Source organism: Anomaloglossus baeobatrachus, chromosome 6 (assembly GCF_048569485.1).
Source record: "Anomaloglossus baeobatrachus isolate aAnoBae1 chromosome 6, aAnoBae1.hap1, whole genome shotgun sequence".
Classification (NCBI taxonomy): domain Eukaryota; kingdom Metazoa; phylum Chordata; class Amphibia; order Anura; family Aromobatidae; genus Anomaloglossus; species Anomaloglossus baeobatrachus.
This window is the reverse complement of record NC_134358.1, coordinates 148,022,391-148,038,708: the sequence shown is the minus strand read 5'-3', so window position 1 is coordinate 148,038,708 and position 16,318 is coordinate 148,022,391. Positions and strand designations below refer to the sequence as shown.

Sequence of the window (16,318 nt, the reverse complement as noted above, 5' to 3'; positions counted from 1 at the left end):
AATCTCCCCTCAGGGCCAAGTGTCTGCAGCAGCTCCATCACTGCAGGTGCTGAAGGCTGAACGTTTCTATGGAAGCAGCAGCCTTCCTGACCCCCACCTCAGGCTGCAGCACCCCTAACCTCCCCACAAGCTGCAGCCTCATGACCGACCCCCAGGCTGCAGCCCCCATGACGCCTCGCGCACTGTACGTGAATCTCACGCACAGCAGCCGGGAAACTCGGCAGACACGTCACGCTCCCTGCTGGCCCCGCCCACAACAGCCGGCTTCCCCAGACGTCCAGCGGTGTGAGGTGAGTGGGCGTGTCCCTGCTGGCCACGTGACCTAGCAGAAGGGCTGGGTGGGCTGGGCGTGTCGCTGAAGCTTGACAGAGAGGGAGGAGAAACAACAAAGCGCAGGAGCCGGCAGCAGCTGTCACCGAGTTCGAGTCCGGGTGAGGCGCGACGGCAGCAGCAGGTGAGTCAAGTGCATTTGCGGCTGTAAAGTGCTGCTGTGCGGCCAGTGCGCTGCTTCCACCTGCTCCTCACGTGTGCACCTGTCTGTGGGACTGGCTGCAGGCACCAGTATATATATATGTGTAGCCCTGCGTGCGTCACACCCACACTGGGGCGCCCGGCAGTGGGCAGCGCTGTATAAGTGACGGGTCTGTGCAGGGCACCATCACTTCTGTCACATCTGCCTCCCTGAGCTATGACCAGGAGTGTCCCCCACACACAGCAGGGCAGGCACTGTGCCCACACATCCCACATCTGTGGCACCACTGCCCAGCCCCTGCCATCACTTACTACCAGTTCCATAAGTATTGGAGGCTTTTCAGCCTCTGTTCTGCACAGACTGCACTTTCTGGCTCCCTTGGTGTTAGTGTCCACATTACTGGGACCATTGTGACATGGGGGGGCAGCTGGTTACCCTCCGGCTCCCCCTGCTCCGCTCTGTGCCAGCTCCTCTTTTGTGTATTAATAATTGGAGTTAGTGAAGGGCATTCCAGCCCCTCTGCCCCCAGAGAGCCATGAGCCACTAATGTATGTGCTGAATCAATGATTAGCCACATCTAGGGATTGATTGTGGCGGTGGGAGGCCTGGGCTGTGGGGGTCCCGTCTCATGCTGGCTGTACGGTTATGGGCATGTCCGCCCAGCTCTCCTACACTATTGCTTTTAGCCAAAGCAGCTTTAGTCTCCAGGGAGTGACTTGCACAAAAGAGAAATCCAGTGTGTGGAAAGTATGGCTCTCAATACTTCCATAAATTACAGGAAGGAGACGGTTATTACTCCACAGCGCTCACCGCTGCGCGGTCTACACCACCAGTATGGTGTATTGGGCGCATGATCTGAGCTATAGGATTGGGGGCGTCTGGAATGTAAAGGGTCAATGAGACCAAATATGAGCAAACTAACTTTTTACATGTCGTTAGAGCAAATATAACCAGCAAGCTGAGCAAATACACCTCATCTCCTGCACAGAGGCCCATGGACGTCAGCGGTCACAGATCCCAGGGCTGAACCTGCAAATAGCAGTCAGAAGCCGCCAGACGTTTCATCACGCATGTTCCCAGGGCTTGTCTGTGCCCATTCATTCCCTGCTGTGTCAGCTAGCAAGAATATGACAGTGATGAGGTCTTCCCACTCTAGGACGTATTTACATGTCAATTACACATTTCACTAGTGGGCTGTGACAGCTGGGATCCCTCCATTGTGTGCACTCATTCATGAGAGGACCTATCAGTCCTGACTTGTCAGGTTTCTGTGCTCTGCTGGATCGTCCTCTTCTCGTGACTGTGTCACACTGGTAAACTATGATCAGACGTGGTTATTTTAAGGCAAAAACTACACTTTTTGTAATGAAAAATGGTTCAAGAAGCTCTCCTTTATTGGGGGAAATGTTTTTAATTTTAGTTTAGTAAAGGGGTTTTGATGAATTTTTCAATATTTTCTCGTGAGTTTTTTTTTTTTTCCTTGATGTGTATTTTTTATGGCTTTTGGATTGCACAGTGCCTAGATTAGAGTGGATTCCAGCAGATCCTTCAGAGAAGTGACATACACTTTATAGTTTCACCATGAGTTATTCAATACCTAAAGAAGAAAACTAAGAAAACACCCAAAAGACTGAACGTGTGCCCAGCAAAGCCGTTCTACAAAACAAATGAATTCGAAGAATGTTTTAAATGTTTTCAGAGCTGATCTTCTCCAAATTCCCCGTGTGCACATATCCTTAGGGCCCAGTCCCACATTCAGTATTTGATGAAGATTTGCAAAGTCAGCATTGATTGGACAGTATCGGACAAGAACAGACCCTCAGTTGGTAACATATAGTTGTCTATCCTAAATTCTGCCTCGGACTTGTTATCCCATGGGGAATACAGTACTATAACAGACACATCTGCAGAACTGACAGCTCCTCTTTAATAGAGAGGTGACAGCACATGTAGGTTCATGAGCATGAGAGGACATGTTTGTATGATCAGCTCCATCTGAAGATCCTCTACTGGGACCAGTCATTGCTCAGTTTAAAGGGAACCTGTCACCAGATTTGGTGACTATAAGCTGCGGCAATCACCAGTGGGCTCTTATATACAGCATTCTAACATGCTGTGTATAAGAGCGCAGGCCGCTGTGTTGAATGTCAAAATTACTTAAACGGTCGATTCGGTGCAGACTGGTCAAATGGGTGGCTCCGTTCTCCGGGTGCGGCTCCTCCTCTTTCAGCCATCTTTGTCCTCCTTCTTCTGAAGCCGGGGTATATGACGCATCCTACATCATGCACACAGGCTGGCATTGAGGTCCTGCACAGGCGCACTTTGATCTGTCCTGAACAGGGCAGATGAAAGTATTGTACTGCACCTGCACAGGACCTCAATGCCGGCGTGTGTGTATGACTTAGGACGCGTCATTCACCTTCGAGTAACGAGCAGTGGTGAGCACGCTAGCTCATCACTATAATAAGGCTGTGTGTGCTCTGCACGGCACCTAAAAGGTGCGCTTCAGAGCGCAGCTGAAAAGCTCCGTTCTGAAGCGCATGGTGCCGGCGAGAACGTGCGCTCTGCCTGCATCTCCTGCCATAGACAGAGCAGGGACTGCTGGCAAAGCGCACAGAAGAAGTGACATGTCACTTCTTAGAATGCAGCGATTCGGGCAGCAGCCGAATCGCTGCGTTCTAATATGCCACGTGTGCACGGCCCCTGCACAATCTCCATAGATTGTGCAGGGGCCGCAGGACGCATGCAGTTATGCTGCGCTACAAAGCGCAGCGTAACTGCATGAATTACGCACACGTGCGCACATAGCCTTACTATGTATCTCCCTTGATCAATTGACCCACTCCAGGTTTAAGGATAATTTTGGCTAATCATCTGCAATGCTCTGATACGGTATAGAAGGGCAGAGAATCCACCAGCTGATGGCTCACTGTGCTTCTGGGAATTCTGCTGTGAGTAAAGCAATTGTTTGTTTGGGATGCTGTGCACTAGGCCCAGCTCTCGAGTCAGGACCTTCATGTATAGTTAGCGGCCAAACAGCCTAGAGTTGTTTTTTTGCTAATCTATATATCGAAGAAATATAACTATTTGCATCCAGTTGCATAAAACTTGCCTGGTGTGGACTGTGAAGTGACTGAAAGTTCCTGCCTGACCTGTGAGATGGGGATCGCATGAGTTAATCCTCTAATTATTAGTCTAATATGTCACAATATATTATTAAAAACATTTCTAACATCTGATGAGGCCGGTGCATTTACTTTAAAAATCAGTGTCATAATGGCTGTATGATCACAAAATAAGAGCTGGACTCAAGAAATTCTCATTTTATTATGAAATAGTGTAACTTTTATAAAGCTTTATACAATCATTCTTGCTTTGCAAAGTAAGTACATCAGTCTTATCATAAACAATCTATTTAATAGTGTATTCAGATTGCATTGTAAATCTGGTTACAGATTCGCTATAATACTACACATGTTGTGAACCTTAAAGGAAACTTTTCACTTCCCCAAACGCTATTAACCAGATATGGGGTTAATCTGCTGGTTAATAGCTTTCTAAAGCTGAGCGGCTGTCACACTGAAATCCTGGCTACCTGGCGGAAATAAACTTTATTCCTCCTGGCAGCCTGAGGCTTTCAGTCATAGAGGTGCCACTCTAGTCACTACCCAATGCCTAGTGAGCAGCAGTTGAAACAACGCCCCAACACTGGCTGACTGTCGGTCTATACTGATTGAGCTGGCTGTCCATCAGTGCCGGAGATCGGTTACATCTGCTTCTCACTATGCACCGAGCTGTGACTGAAACCGCACCAGCCGTGCCTCTGTGTCTGAAAGCTGGCGGCTGCCGGGAGGAAGAAAGCTAATTTTCTTCTGGCAATCTCACTGCAGCCGCTAGGCAGCTTTAGATCACCATTAACCTGAAGATTAGCGCCATATCCCCAGGTTAATAGCGGGGGTTTTTTTTTATATGACAGGTGCCCTTTCATAAAATTTTCTAGGATTATACAAAACTGGCTTATGATAAGGTAAAATAAAAAAAAATACCGCTTACTCTTAAAATCTGCTGTCACTTCTACATCACTCTATAGCCCTCCTCCCTCTCCCTTTTTTTTCATTCCTAGTACCAGCAGTGATGACTTTCTCTTTATCGGTCAATTAAAGTGACTTTGTCAGCCCAGGATGACTGCTCAAACCAAGAACAGGCGCTCGTTCATTTAAATTCACCTTCCCACTTGTGTTTTTTTTTAAATGTATTCCCATCACCCTCCATTTTCTTTGACAGCTTACGCTTCATAGAGCTAGAGAAGGGCAGAGATAGGTGGGAAGATGCACTAAAATGTTTGGCCCCGCCTTGATGCACTGAGTGCCTGTACTTGGTTTGAACAGTCATTCTGTGCTGACAGTGCCCCTTTAATAGCTGTGGTAAGTCGCTGACTTCAACTGTAACATTCTGCAAATGTAAATCACTCCTAAGGTCAGTGATTGGCCATTCAGTGCCTGATACTAAGGCTGTTGGTGTCAACCTGGGCTTCAGGTTTCTACAGTGCACAGCTATTTTCTTCTGAAGCGTCCCCATAAAAAACCCCATTAGAAGTTCACTACACGTCAGTGAGAACACCACTATAGGGCAGTCATTAGGGGATTAATAGATATGTCTGACTTCTAAATCCTTATTTTGTACTGCTACAATGCAGCTAAAATGATGGCTGTATGAAGCCAGAGCAGTCAAAGAAGAAGGGAGGGTAGAGACTAATGACGAGAGAGCACTATCATGCTCGGGTGCTCGGTACTTGGAACGAGCAGTCGGATGCTTGGACAGGCTCAACTCATGTACCGAGTATAATAGAAGTCAATTGGACACTAGAGCATTTTTACTGAAGATCTTCCGGAAAGAATGCTTGTTCCCCACTTAATTCATTTTATACTTGGTACATGTGTTCGAGCCCATCCGAACGTGCGACCTGCTCGCTACGCGTACAGAGCACTGGAGCATAGTAGTGCTTGCTCATCACTAGTGGAGACCAAACCAAACTGAGGACAGGTGTTTGGGGGTTGATGGTAAGGTCAAACCTTTAAATGCACCTTCCCTTTTTGTTTTCAATCTATTCCCGTCACCTTCCTCTTCTTTGCCAACTCTAGCTTAATAGAGCCAGAGAACGGTGGAGATAGATGGAAAACAAGCGGGTAGGAAGGTGCACTAAATTGTTTGGCCACGCCATGATGCACTAAGCACCTGTACTTGGTTTGAACAGTCGTTCTGTACTGACAATGTCCATGTAAAACTCTCATCCACACCTATGTGTATCCATTGTTACAGACAATAAACAAGGGTGTGTAGTCTGATCTTGCCATTGTACTACCTTCCATAGGTGAGAGATGGAAGTGGAGTATGAATGTAATCTTCTGACTGATGTACATATACAGGTATAACTTCTTATGTTTACACAATTCCCTGTTTTAACAAACTTCTTAAGTATTTGCTGTGATGATTATTGTTGCATTTTTGTAATAAAAGACATTGCATTTCATACATGAAGGCAACCTTCAAGCCCTAAGGCCCTATGCACACTGTATTTCTGCAGTGCCTCAAGCCCTAAGGCCCTATGCACACTGTATTTCTGCAGTGCCTCTGGGTGATCCCCTAAAAACATGAATCAGATGAATTCCCGGCCATAAACTCCATTGTGTAAGATGGGGGTGCTGGTACCTGTAGTACTACGAGATTCATTAGGGCATATTTGGCTATTCACATACTTCCACCCATAGGTATGTAGCATATGTTATAATGGTGTCTGTTTGTTTGGCACGTGGTCAGTGTGGGGAGGCTGTGATGCCTCTGGAAGGAATCTTCTGAGAGAGGATTAGCTTGTGGTGACCGGGACAGTGTGTGGTGGTTGTGACGCCTCTGGAAGGTATAGTTGAGAGAGGAGCGGGTTCGCTGACCGGGGTCAGTGTGTGGACACTGCTTCATCTCCATTGGGATACTTCTAGGGAGAAGTGGTATCCGAACCTGTACGGGCATGCCGCAAGTGAAACAGACTGATAACCATGTGTATGTTCTGTTAAGCAGGAAGAGGCTTTGTGTTATGTTGCCGCAGAGTGTTTAATGTGCTGTTGAAATAAACCTGCTGGACTTTTAAATGGAAAGCTAAGTTGTGGAGCAAGCCAAGTGAGTATCCCCATCACAGTTGACATAAACATAGTTTAAGGAGAACCTGTCACATGATTTTGTAATTTAAAGTAAATACATGGCTGTAATACTAATTACATTCATACTTTTGGTGAAGAAATTTCCAGAAATTCTCGTTCTTCTTTAATCACCATTTGACATTTTCTGCTAATCAGATTTCAGTGCACAGGGGCCGGACTGTACACTGGATCTTCTCCTCCCTGGCGCCTTCGCCTGCCTCCGGCCTGTGAATGACACTCGCTACTGAGATTTCATACAGACGAGGCAGGTTATTCACAGACCGGAGGCAGGCAGAGGGGTCGGGGAATCAAAGACAGGGAGGAGAAGACCCAGTGTACAGTCCCTGTGCACCGAAAGCTAATTATCAGAAAACATCAAGTGCTGATTTAAAACAACAACAAATCAGATTTCTTCACCAAAGTTATCAAATTATTCTATATCGCAGTGCCAATACAGCCATGTCTTTACTTTACAACACCATTGTACTGCCAGGTTTACTTTAAACAAACTCCATGAGCGTGGCGGGGGGGTGTTATTCTGAATGTCTGTTTTTTCAGTCCGGCAGAGAAACAGTGTGTGAACAGGGTCTTGTCTTTTTATTCCTCACCAGAAGTGCACAAATTATTGGCTCTGAAAAGAAATGTAAAACTTTCTTTTATAGTTTGTCGCGAAAATGTTTTCAGAACTGCACTAAGTCGTGTCTACACATCATCTATCTAGTTGTGCTGCAGTCTTTATTATGGCTTTTGATAAAGAAACATTTTTAGGAGATGCGTGTTGTCCATTGTTGTTTTATTTGTCAAACCGATAAGTTAAAGACCTTTCTTAGGGTTTAGCCACCTGCAGAGAAAATTCCTAATGACTTTCCTTTATGCTTTTTTGATTGAAAAGCTAATCTTTCCTCTTCAATTTGCATGCTGCTGCTTCTTTTGCAGATAGAGTATACATACACTACAGAAAATGGTCCATTTGTCATGTCACATTTCCCATTTAAAGAGACACTAAACCTAGAGATGGATGTTGGATGTAAACAGCTGAAAATCTTGTACACATTTGGTTCTCAACCTTCAGGATTTTCTGCATGTTCCTGATGCAAACAGTCAGGTAGAAATCTCTTGCAAAGAACATGTCACTGCCTCAGGGAGTGGTCAGGTGGATGGTGTTCAACAATGCTGTGTCCTGCTGTAGAGGGGGGAGGCTCCTGCTGCAGCCATCCACAGGATAGTGAACGGAGGAGCACATGGCTGAGCTCAGGGGACACGCAGAGAAGGAATCTTTACAGTGTATATCCCTATGGCTTAATTGTAGAACTAGACAAAATGGGCTGAAAGGCAATTCAAGGAAGTGTTCCTTTTTATTCAGAATTTGTATCCTGATTTACAATTATCTGTCTTTTTTTTTTTTTTTTCTTCTTAAATTCTCAATTGAGGACTTTCAACTGAGATGGGGAAAGTCCATTCTGGCTTTAGAATTCAACTCTAGTTAGGACGAAAACACTTTTATTTTTTGAAAACCCTTTCGATTGTCATTTTGCCGTAAATAGCATAACTATTTTCACTGGAGAATACAATGTGAGTATACAGTGCGGGTGATGGAAACCTAGGAGACAGCATGAATTATGGCTGATCAATGCGGCTACTGAGCAAAAATCACTACTGCAATGGGTTTAGAAAAATGATACTGCAGGCGCCTGCACTTAATAGTCCTGTGTATTACTGGAAGTACACCTTAAGTGGACAGTGTGCCTTGGGCATTGCCTTTTTGTTATAATTGCCCTCAGTCTATGTAACCTCTTAAAGGCTTAGCAACTGGGCTTTTGAAAGATCATGTCCTATTTAAGGCCCTGTGCACACGCTGCGGTTTTTGCCACGGTTTTGCTGCATGAATTGCTGCAGAAAATGTTCATAACCTTTCTGCAGTCATTCTCCAGCAAAACCTATGGTAAAAAAAAAATGCTGTGCGCACACTGCGTTTTTTTTCATTCACAGGTTTTGCTGCAGAATTTCTGCAGCAAAAAGAATGAGCATGTCACTTCTTTTCCGCAGGTACCTGTGGTATTTTACACCATTGACTGTAATGTAATCATGAAATACTGCAGGGAATAACGCAGGTAGCAAATTATGTGCGTTTCATTGCGTTATTCCTGCGGTATTTCGCGTTTCTCAGGACATAGTGATCATTACTACCCTGCGTTTTGCAAGGAAGGGATGTCATTAGGACAGGAAGAGCAAATTGAGCAGAGAATAAATTCACACATATCACACACAGACACATACATATATAATGCACATAGAAATCAGAAACGTACACATTAAAAATAAAAAAGCAAAAAAACAAAACGTGGGCTCCGACATATTTTTACCATTCAGCCAAGGTAAGCACACAGTTGGGGGCTGGTATTCTCAGGCTTGGGAGGGCGAGGGCCATGGTTATTGCCCCCCCCCCCCCCCCCCCCACTCATGCAACCAAAAATATCAGCCCACAGCTGCCATGGGAATGTTGCTTCCATTACCGGCTCTTCCCAATTGCTGTAATGCAGTGGCAATTGAGGTAATAAGGAGTTAATGGGCTGCCATTAAAGGCCCTGTCACACACAGATAAATCTGCAGCAGATCTGTGGTTGCAGTGAAATTGTGGACAATCAGTACTAGGATTGTGGCTGTGTACAAATGGAACAATATGTCCATGATTTCACTGCAACCACAGATCTGCCAAAGATTTATCTGTGTGTGACGGGGCCTTTAGTCCAAGATTAGCAATGGCAGTGTCTATGACACGCCATTACTAATCTGTAAGTGAAACTAAATAAACACATACACTGAAAAAATCCTTTATTTGAAATAAAACACAAAAAAGCCCCCTCTTTCTCCACTTTATTAACCCACCAAACACCCAGGTCCGACGTAATCCACATGTGGTCCCACGACGCTTCATACTCATGCAGCCGCGTCTGAGACATAGTACTCAATTCAGCCTCATTTAGTGAACGCCTCCTTCCTCTATCTACCTACCTATCCCTCTATCTACCTTCCTCTATCTAGCTACCTACCTATCCCTCTATCTACCTACCTCTATCTATTATCTATGTATGCATTATCTAATTTTTATTTTTTAGTCCCTTCTTTGTGACTCTGGTCTGTCTGCCAGCTTGATTCGTTAGCACCAGGTCTAGCAAACAGATATGAAGAGCAGGCCAGATGATGACTTTTGATAGTAGCACAACATAGAAGAGCAGATCTAAATGGGGGTTATAGAGGAAACCCCTGGTTCTTGAAATACTGCCTCAGTGTGATGTCTGCTGAAAAAGTATGGCTGTCATTATACCGGTAATGGGGACTCTGGGTGTTACTACAGTGAAGTGGGGGAGCTCTATGTGGCTGGTGACCCTCTCTCAGAGCTGAATGTGGCTCTCAAGGTCTGAAAGATTGGTGACCACTGATCTATAGCGTGGGCTCAAGAATTGAGCCTGCTTCATACACAAATGTCTAACAGCAGCATCCAGAGTTAGCTCCAGTTGCTGCCGTTAACCATTTAGATGCTGCTATGAACCACTGATATGTAATTGCAGGCTCGAGCTTCTAAGGGGACTAAAAAATTAATACAAATTTAAAAAAAAAATGAAAAAAGTTGTTACCCCTTTTCCTCATTTACAAATACATTTTAAAAATAAACATAATAGCAAACATAGCATTGTCATAATCCAAAAAACTGTTTAATCAAAAATATAAAAGCAGTTATAACATGCATTAACCTGCGAACAAAATTGAAATATTAGAATTGCCCATGTTTGGTCACTGCACCCGACTAAAGAAAAAAAATCAATTAAAACCATTCTACTGCAAAATGATAACAATACAATGTTCACCATTTAATGTTCACCAGTTGAGTAGACATTATACATAACACATGCAAGAAAAAAAGTTGGGTACTATTTTAGGACTATTTTTTTATTCTGCCTGCTTATAATTCATTATTTGTACAAGTTTGCCAAATGCAGGCCCCTAAGTCTTGTCAGTACCATGGACAGTGGAGTCACCTGTAATGATTCCATACAAATTAATCCGTACAATTCAGAAAGGATTGTCAGTGTTAAATACTTAGGGGCTGATTCATCAAGGTGCTTACATTAGAAATCTGAAGTAAACGCCTTAAAAAGTCACTATTTTTTGGCGCGAGTCAGCAGTTGCGCAAAAATATTGCGACTTTTGGTGTTTACATGCCAAGCAAGGCCAGCTATGCCAATATGGGCATGGGGTGTAGTCATGTTCACCCATCAAATTTATCATAAGTTACGTTTCTATCTGGCGCATGTTTCTGGTACCAAATGATTGCTGCTTAACGAATCAGATCCGTGTACTCCTTTAAAGACTGACCTGCGCTATGCCATTCTTAATGAATCAACCTCTAAGCGTTTATACTTCTTGGCGTCTGTTCAAAGGAAATTTAGTTATGATATGATACCTAGAATAGAAGGTTTTAACACCTTGAAGACAAACTGCTGGAATTGGAATGTAAGCAATTCCTCTAGGGTACGCAGCAGGGCTGTGGAGTCGGAGTCGTGGAGTCGGAGTCGGAGCTCATTTTGGTGGAGTCGGAGTCGGTATAAAATGCACCGACTCCGACTCCTAAAATATATAATAAATTGGGGACAGGAGTGCAATGCAGAATGTGCTGAATGTTTTACTAAATAATAACATTTAGTATAATGCTTATATTTAAGTGAAAAATTTATTGTAGTACAATGTGAACATCAGACATTTAATTGTTTTTATGATACAATAATCAAAATATTTGGATAGAACATAAAATATTTATTGGAATACAACTTTAGAACACAAAAAACTAATAAATTGTAAATATGTAATATATATATATATACAGTGTATATACACACACAAGATATATATGTAATCTACTGTATATTACATAGTGTATTACATATTTACAATTTATTACAGTTTGTGTTCTAAAGTTGTATTCCAATAAATATATTTTATGTTCTATCCAAATATCTTGATTATTGTATCATAAAAATTATTAAATGTCTGATGTTCACATACACATATTCATGTACTACAATAAATTTTTTCACCTAACTATAAGCAATATATGTTGGAGCCGGAGCCGGAGCCGGAGCCGGTGCAAGAGAATTTGAGGAGTCTGAGTCTGAGTCTGAGTCTGAGTCTGAGTCTGAGTCTGAGTCTGAGTCTGAGTCTGAGTCTGAGTCTGAGTCTGAGTCTGAGTCTGAGTCTGAGTCTGAGTCTGAGTCTGAGTCTGAGTCTGAGTCGAAGGTTTGGCTTACCGACTCCACAGCCCTGGTACGCAGGACTCCTTTTACTTAGAGTTTTAAAATTGAAATACATTTTTCAAAGACCTTTTATTAGTAAATGCATTACAGCAAGAGTATGTGCAGGTGCTGTTGGCCATGTGCAGGTGCTGTTGGCCATGTGCAGGTGCTGTTGGCCATGTGCAGGTGCTGTTGGCCATGTGCAGGTGCTGTTGGCCATGTGCAGGTGCTGTTGGCCATGTGCAGGTGCTGTTGGCCATGTGCAGGTGCTGTTGGCCATGTGCAGGTGCTGTTGGCCATGTGCAGGTGCTGTTGGTCATGTGCAGATGTTGAGTATTTGCTGCGGTTTTGTCGGGTTTCTCACAAAAACTGAAGCTTTTCCTAGTATCACTGAAGTGGATGAGATGCCTGAAGTCTGAAGCACTCGTTGAAGGTTTGAACCAGTTTCAAATCTACAGCATGTAAATTCTTTCAATGTTTTTTTGCAGTGTTTTTCCCACCAGTCTAATGCATAGGATAAAAACAAGTGAAAACATATTTTATCCAGTTTATTTTCTACTAAGAGGCATAAATATGTGCAGCAAATACTTAAAGTGGTTCTCCACTACTAGGATAACGCTTCCGATTCCACAGTTCCCACAAGTTATATATATAAAAAAAAAAAAAAAAAAAAAAAGCTATAATCACCTCCTGTACCAGGACCATGGTTAACGTTCCAGGGGCTCACGTTGCCTCACGCGATACCCTCGTCAAATCGCCTTCGGCTTTTGTCTCCCTGCCTTTGGACCAAACGAACACTCAACAGAAAGTAAGTGCTGCGGCTGCGCTCACTTCCTGTTGATTGCCCGATTGGTCCGAAGGCAGGGAGAGCGAATTCGGCGCTGAATGAACGTGAGGCTCATATGACGTCATACTGTCATGTGAGCCCACGGGAACGTTAAATACAGCGCTGGTGCTGGAGGTGAGTATAGGCTTTTTTTTATTATTTTACCTGTAGGAAACCTGACATCATAAGTGGTCATCCTAGTAGTGGGCAACCCTCTTAACATGTACACATACATAAGGGGGCTTTACACGCTACGATATCGTTAATGTTTGATTGTCAGGGTCACATTGTTAGTGACGCACATCCGGCGTCATTAACAATATCGCAGCGTGTAATACTTACCAGCGACCTCAAAAATGGTGAAAATCGTTCACCATGGAGAGGTCGTCCCAAACTCAAAAATTGGTAAGGGTTGTTTAGCGTTGTGATTCATCGCTCATGCGGCAGCACACTACGCTATGTGTGACACCGCATGAGCGAGGAACGTCTCCTTACCTGCCGCCGGCCCCAATGCGGAAGGAAGAGGTGGGCGGGATGTTTACATCACGCTCAGCTCCGCCCCTCCGCTTTGATTGGCCGGCCGCTGTGTGACGTTGCGGTGACGCTGCGGTGATGCCGAACGTCCCTCCCCCTTGAAGGAGGGATTGTTCGGCAGTCACAGCGACGCCGCCGACCAGGTAAGTATGTGTGACGCTGCGTAGCGATAATGTTCGCTACGGCAGCGATCACAAACAATCGCATGCGCGACGGGGGCGGGTACTTACACGGTCGCTATCGCTACAAATTGCTAGCGATATCGCTACCGTGTAAAGCCCCCTATACTGTACTTGTTGGTTTTTTTTTGTATTTTTTTACTTAGAGGATTATTGGAATTTTTCCAATTCCGATTCAGTACCATTTTTGAAAAAGGGATGTAGTGGCGTATTGTGTAAAAATCAATGCAAGTGAATTACATGTCAGCAAATCCAGTGTCTCAGTCTCAAGTCATACACATTACGGTATATAAAACAAACCAGGCATTTTCTGTGATATATACAGTATGTTAACATTTTTCTTGTTATCTATCTATACGTATATATTGCAAGTTTGTTTTTAATTCCCCAAACTGGGCATCTTGTTCGTGTCAGGGTATGTCTAAGTACGAGACTCTTGTACTGGTCAGCCATTTGTTTTTATAGTATATCTGGTACACATTGCTGGTAGACAAGCTTACATTTCCCACGAGAGGCTCATCTAGTAAGTAAACTGAGGTTCTGATATCATAATAGGATCTCGCCAGGAGCGGACAGTCAGAAGAGACCCCTGTGCAGTTCAATAGATCATCATGATGCACAATGCTACCTGTTTTGGAGGTAGTAGTTTGCCCCCTGACCTCCTGGACCCCTGTGCGGCTGCGTAGGGTGCAGCAATGATATATCCGCCACTGGATCCAGCCACTACCGAGCACATGAGGTGCACCAGTAGACGACCTCCTCTGAAGCAGACAGTGGATGGGCTCACCAGTACTTTTTTTTTTTTATTATTCATTTTATTTATTGAAATATTTTTACATTTTCACATTCCAGAAGGCAAAACAGAAAATCTGTTAATGACAGATGTAAAGTATAGTTACAAAATAAAAAGGGGCAATCTGGGTATGGGAGAGGAATGCCAACAAATTATTACATTGGCACCCATTGACACTGTGTGGATGACCTAGGACGCATCATTCATACAAAGCAAGAAGGCGATCGTAAAAAGAGAGGAGGCGCTGGATCAAGATCAGCAACGCCCAACGCAGCTTATATGGGACAAATCTGGTGACAGGTTCCCTTTAAGTGGGTCAACCGCATTCAGTAATCTTCTAACTCGTATGGCCTTCATGTCTGGGTATACACAGATACAGGTTGGTGATCATAACACGCAGTCTTAAGTTTGCTACTCAGATTATTTAGTATAATATATTTTTGCACCATTGCAAAAAGCAAGCACTTTTATCACGTTTATCATTCATGTTTCCTCATATGTAAGCTCTTGTAAGCAGGGCCTTCATTACTCATATGATTTGCTGATTAGCTTGTTACTTTGTATTGTCCGATTTTCCTTTATTATTGTGCCTTCTGAACTGCAAAGTGCAGCACAATATGATGACGCTGTATAAATTATTATTTATGGGTTTACCATTAGGCGCTATTAAAGTTATGATCTGTTTTAAAATGTCCGCTATTTATCAATTGTTTAAAGCAGGCTTCCCCAACTCCAGTCCTCAAGGCCCACCAACAGTGCATGTTTTTAGGATTTCCTTAGCATTGCACTGCTGTTGGAACCAGCACCTGGGCAGGTAATTACATTAACACCTGTGCAATACTAAGGAAATCCCAAAAAACTGCACTGTTGGTGGGCCTTGAGGACTGGAGTTGGGGACCTCTGGTTTAAAGGGTTTGTACATCGTATTCAATAATTCTTGGAATAAAAACTTCCATAATTTGATTAAAAAAAAAAATGAGTTCCTGTGCTGAGATAATTTTACACATGTGCACCTGCTATGTACTGTGCAACAGCTGTGTCTGTCCATACAGGGACATGGTCTGATCCTACCACAGCTCTTGGACAGGGGAGGAAGTAAAAAAGAGTATACAGATAGCACAGCATGGGATCACAACTGCTGCTTTCTGTGAGGTGAAACATAACTATAAAAAATTTCATGGAAATGTTTTACCTCACATAAAGCATCAGCTGTGATCCCACTCTGTAATGTCTTTATACTCTAATCAATAGTCTATTGTGTCCTCCTTTGCCCAGGAGATGTGGTATGCAGGAGATGTCCCCTGCATGGTCAGACACAGCCATTGAAGTGTGATTGCAGGGGCACATGTATAAAATAATCTCAACAGAGGAACATATTTATATAAATATTTATTTTTATCACATCCAATTGTGGAAGTTTTTGGTTGTTTTTTTTTTTAATTTATTCCAAAATCTATTGATTAAACTGTACTTTGTGGGAAAACCCCATTAAGCCATGGCACAGAAGGCGACATACCGTATCTTCTGGGGTATAAGATGACCCCCAACTTTTCCCGTTAAAATATAGTTTGTTGACATTTTAGGAGTGGGTAAATCAACAGTTTGGCACATTCTGCAAAAACAAAAAAGGAACTAGTGAGCTTGCAAACTCAAAACGGCCTGGTTGTCTACAGAAGAAAACAGTGGTGGACGACCGCAGAATCTTTTCAATGGTGAAGAAAAATCTTTACAACTTCCACCCACGTGAAGAACACTCTCCAAGAAGTTGGTGTTTGTAACACTGGCATCTCTGCACTGCCCAGCTTCTCCCCAGCAAGGACACTGACTTAAGACCCCGTCACACGCTACAATATATCTAACGACGATATGTCAGCGGGGTCACGGAGTTTGTGACGCACATCCGGCATCGGTAGAGATGTCTTAGCGTGTGACAGCTCCGAACGACTGTTAACTGGCAAAAATACTCACCTTATCGTTGCTCCTTGACACGTCGTTCATTTTCATAATGTCGTTCCTCCTTCTGTACGCTGGTTGT

The 16,318-nt window shown here is 43.7% G+C and overlaps 1 protein-coding gene across 1 annotated transcript in view; it reads left to right on the top strand.

Annotated features, from left to right (window-relative positions):
* Positions 1–358: 358 nt before the first annotated feature.
* The window catches only part of MAPRE2 (microtubule associated protein RP/EB family member 2), a 252,174-nt gene continuing 236,214 nt past the window's right edge, over positions 359–16,318 (top strand). Inside the window, exon 1 of the mRNA XM_075353292.1 lies at positions 359–454. The gene's annotated coding sequence lies outside the window, so the exon portion shown is untranslated. The remainder of the gene's footprint in view (positions 455–16,318) is intronic.